Genomic DNA, 5,536 nt, shown 5'->3' on the forward strand with positions numbered 1-5,536 from the left:
ACTTTAAGAAAAATCCAATGGGAAAGGTAAGTGGGGAAATGGGATTCCTCTGAAGTATAGTCAGGATCTGAGACTCCTTAAAATTTAATTCTAGAGATTCGTAATGAAAAGTTATTGTCTACCAAATTTCAACACCTGTGAAACTTCTACTTTTAGATAGCATGCTTGAGTACGTGATAAAGTTAGTCTATCCTCCAAGTCATAAAACAGGTATTTAAAACTGGATTAAAAATATGCTGGATTGAAAACCGTAAGGGGAATCTTTGCTGAAGAACTGAAAGATTAATGTGTCCTTATAAGAAGGAAGCAGATACAAAGAGCTAGCAATAAACTAAGGTTGGAACCATAGACAAAGGTTTTCCCCATTTAAATATGTGCTAAAGTCTGAGAGGCTCAACGGAGATATTTGTTACAGAAGGTGTATGTGTAATGAAGATTCAGTTTTCCTTTCAGGAGGGCCGACATTGTGAAAGAGGGATAAAGATCCCAACAAATGACAGAATTAGCATGTATGTCATGGCATTAGTAGCATAATTACAATGGGGCAGAACTTTGGAAATCAGTTGGAAGCTCTTCATGTGTTGAACCTAGATTTATTGTATCATCCAAGAATTCTACTCCCAGATCTCTTGCTCGAGAGAAATGAAAATATGTGTCTTCACAAAAATGTGTGCACAAATGTCCAAAGTAATGTTGTGCACAGAAGCCAAACAGGACAACCCAGGTGTCCATCAACAAATCAAGGGATAAATAAAATGTGATATGACCGTATAATGGAATTTTATTTGACAACGAAGTCCTGATACATGCTACAAAATGGATGAACCATGTGAACATTACAGTAACTGAAAGAAGCAGTCACAAAGGCTCATATATTATGACACCATTTATATGTAACGTTCATAATAGGAAAATCTACAGATACAGAAACTAGATTACTGGTTCCCTACGGCTGAAGGGGAGTAGACTGAAGGCAATAGAGAATGCTGCAAGTAGGTACAAAGTTTCTTTTTGTGTGTTGAAAAGGTTCAAAATGAGTTATCGTTATGGGTGGATAACTCTACAATATGCTGAAAACCATTGAATTAAACACTTCAGATGGATGAACTTTATGGTATATAAATTTTATCTCAATGAAAATGTAAGAAGTGAAGGAACATTTTAGAAAAAGAACTGAGGCAATAATTTAAAATAGTAGTGACTGAGAATTTTCCAAAATTAATGAAAGGCACAAATTTTGGGCTTAAAAATGCTAATGAGTCCCAGGCAGGATGAATACATTTATAAAAATCCACTTTCAGACACATCAAAATCAAAAAGTGGGACAAGAAGGTCTCTCAACTTGGTTTATGTGCTTTTCCTCAGGATTGGAGGAAACATCACAGAAGTTATCTAATGCTGTTGTCACCATGGTCCATCAGGTGATACACAATGTCCATCTGTCCCATTATCGGCGAAGTTAATTTCGATCAGATGTGTAGAATCGGCTCTGCCTAGTTTCTCCATGGAAAGTTACTATTTTTCTGTTGGTGATAAGTCCTGTGTGAAGAGGTAATTTGAGTAACTATCCCATTCTTCATCCAAAGCTCACCCTTCATATTTTTGGTGGTATTCTACTGTAAAAAAGAATTTTCTTGGTGGTATTCTACTGTAAGAAAGAATTTTATTTTTCCTAATTTATTTTTTTTTTCATTTCTCTATTTGCATTAGTGTGAAATTATGGGATTTTTTACTTGATGAGATATAACTCATGACTATCATTATTAATTTTGATGCTCAAATTGTCCCGTACCTGTCCAATGGAAGTCCTTATAAGCTTTAGACATAACATCATCATTCTTTGACTACTTTTTTACTTCCTTTCACAAAAAAATGTTAAGCTCCCATTATACCTGTTCTGCCCAGCTCTGGATTCAGGCATTTCCCCAAGGATCTGGAGTTCCCTTATTGAAGAATGGTAGCTAGAAATCAAGATCTGGGTACCATGAGTGATCATTGCCACTGGGATTTTACCAGGGTTTTCTCAGGTCCATTTAGTGCACAGAATCAGGAAATGTACATATGTATATACACAAACACACACATGCTCAAAATTACATGTATGTTTTTTCTACATCTATCTCTGTATGTTGAAAACATCACTGCATACCAGTACCTCCAATCCAACACCATGGGGTTCATGCTGGTTTTCTCTTTTCATATTTGTAACTCACTTCTCTGAGAACGAGAAACCTGGCTCCCTCAATATATGTATATATTTTCTCAATATCCATGAATGCAGCCAATCTCCTGACCCTAGCAGACCTGGGGGGAATCCTCATCCTCTGAAAGACATTGATCCTCTATCTGCTGCCTTATTTAGCTGGCTTCCTCTTGCCACTATGTCTCCTGAACCCTGATAGGAGGCACCCCATTCCATGACTTTCCTTGCATTGGTCCCAATCTTTATCACCCAGGCTGCCTTTCTCACCCAGGTCTGTCTGATGCTTTTTTTTTTTTAAGTTGTTTTTCTGCTTTAATAGAATAACACTGGAATATTCAGATATCCAATAAAAAATGGTAAAGCAGTGTGAGCTATTAAAAACAGCAATGCCACCTTAATATAGATCTTAAGGTTCCAACTGTAATTGTAATATACAAGGGATACAAGCACCCTGATGTTTATAGCACCTTTATCTACAATAGCCAAATTATGGAAACAGTCCAAGTGTCCATCAACTGATGAATGGATAAAGGAGACGTCTTATATATACGTCCTGCCAACGTCCTGAGCTGAGGAGGCTTCAGGCTTGCTTGGATCCTGCCTTTCTGGAGGCAGAGGGCGTGTTCCTCAGAGACCTGGCAGAGTAAAGAGTAGGTAAGTTAAGAGTCTTTTGCATACAAGAGGGCCACCATTAGGTCAGTTGATAACCTGTATAACAGAGAGGCTTTGAAAAGCAACTCACGTTCACAAGACCCAGAAAGAGGCTGGGGAGTCCCTAATCGACCCTTCAACCTCAGGTCCTTTATACTTGCTATTGAGACTGTCTGGAGTGCTCCTGCTCCATCCAGCTCCTTTTCTCCTTCAAAACTTTTCTTAAATGTCACCTTTGTATTGAGGCTACCCTAAGCATTAAAATAATAATAATAATAATAGTCCTCCCATTTCCCCCTTTCTCCTTCAACTACTTTACTTTTCTCTACAGCATGAAAAATAATTATTTATATATGATTTTATTCTTCCTTCTCTTCAACTGTTTCCTTTAGTCCTTGTATTACTGACGTTTCTACAGCCTTTTACTATGCTGGCTCTTGTTTTACTGTAATTGTCCTTTCTGGAAGTTGTGACATTTCTCCTCCTCCCTAACTCTGTCTATTCTTCTTTCTTCCCTGCGATTGGTTTCTGCTTCTCTGAATACCTCTTAAATTTCCACTATGCCATCTTCAATTCTCTTACTTTTCACTCTGAAAGCTCTAGTTGGGTAATCTCAATTAAATCCTTAGCTTCCATCACCAAATGCAAAACACAATTCTTAAATTTATGCCCCTGTCTGAGGCTTTTTCCTGAATTCAAGTATTATATTTCTCACCAGCGTGCAATGAAATTGAGGAAGAAGATGTGCAGAGAAGACAGACACGTACACTGACCATTTTATTAAAATGCGATTAGAGCCATTTCAGGGTGAAAACAGGCTGTTATGCCTTATTAGGGAATAATAGTAGTATTTACCTGATAGGGCTGTTAACAAGTTCAGGTGAAATAATCCAAGTATAGCATTTAGAACAATGACCCAAATGAAGTACTCAATAAAAGTGATCTGCTTTATTATTATTTAAAAATTTTAAGCACACAGAAGAGTCCTTGAGCTCATATGAGATCTCCTGGAGGACCTTTTCTGTGTGCTAAAATTTAAAGAATCAAAAGAGATGAACAAGTTGAAGAAGAGTAGGAAGGACTTTCCAGCACTGAAAACAATGTAAATAATGACACAAAGGATTAAAGCATATGCTATGTGGGAGAAGATAAAAGTAGGTAGATATTCTAGAATGTAAATATCAAGGTAGGTAATCATCAGAAATAAAACTAAAAAATTGGATAGAGACCAGGTCATGGAGAGTCCTGAATGCCATACTAAGAAGTGTGGCTGTAGGCTATGGGTGTTCCAAAATTGGAATTTTAAACATAGAAGTCACTAAATTCTGATCTTTTCATTCTAGATAAAATCACGTTGGTAGCAAATGGTAGGATGTCATTAAAATGACAAATCAGGGGCACCTGGGTAGCTCAGTCTGTTAAGCGGCCAACTCTTGATTTCAGCTTAGGTCACAATCTTGGGGTTCGTGAGTTCAAGCCCTGAGCTGGGCTCTGCGCTGACAGTGTGGAGTTCACTTGGGATTCTCTCTCCCACTCTCTCTGCTCTGCCCCTGCTTGCACTTTCTCTCTCTCTCTTTCTAAATAAATAAATAAACTTAAAAAAATAGTGACAAATCAGAAACTAGTGCAGCCAGTTATGCAAAAACTAAAAGGACGGCGTCCATAACATGTAAGCCATCGCTCTGAAACTGCCCCAAATAGTTGCAAGGTTGAAGGATGATGGAGATTCCGTGCTGGTTATCTGGCAAGAAGTCAGAGAAATACCGATTAGGACTGTTCCTGCGGCTGCATCGAACACAGGTTACCAGTTAGCTCCAATGTCTTGAACAAAGATAAGTACAACCATAGAAATGTAAATAAAGTACAAGGGGATCAAAAAAAGGAATTAACTCAGAAAGGTGGAGACAGAACTTCATGGAGGGGTACAATTTCAAACTGCACACAAAGAACATCCATTATGGTTAAACCATAGTGAGAAATGTGGAGGGAACGGGATAAAATGAAGCTTAAAATCCTGTTTGGTGGTATATTGTGAGAAGCATCTCTTGACAACAATTCTTAGTTTTCCTCTATATAGGTATCAGAAATTGATATTTTACCATATTTATTGGTTTCTGAATGTGTTTTATTTATTGTTATGGAATAATGGAATGAAAGAAATAAAATTACTATGGAAATACATAAAATTAAATGCTGGGCAACATATTTAAATTTTGATTTTCTGATTATATGTATTAGGTAGTAGATTTAAAATCTCCTTCACTTCAGGAAATAGGAGAAGGTGAATACCAATCAGATGAGAACTGAGATCTTAACATTAAAACATGCTTTACAATATATTCATTACATTTGTAACTGACCCATATAATAGGTTGACCATGTTTATTGCAGTTATTAATTCAGAATGCCTACAGGATTAGGGTGAGGTAAGATGTCAAAACCATTTAGTGAAGTCTATATTCTGATTAAGAATGTGCGTGCTGAGTTATTCATTCATTCAAAGCAATCACAGGTAATAATAATCCATCTTATGTTTATTTGCCATATTTAATCATGAGAGAGTATAGAGCATTTGGTAAACGGAAATGATTCCAATATCTAGCCATAACAATAATTGTACTGAGGAAATAGCATAATACAATACCAGAACCTGAAACAAATCTTAAATGTGCGTGTGTTAGA

Source organism: Panthera onca, chromosome A1 (genome assembly GCF_046562875.1).
Source record: "Panthera onca isolate mPanOnc1 chromosome A1, mPanOnc1 haplotype 2, whole genome shotgun sequence".
NCBI lineage: Eukaryota > Metazoa > Chordata > Mammalia > Carnivora > Felidae > Panthera > Panthera onca.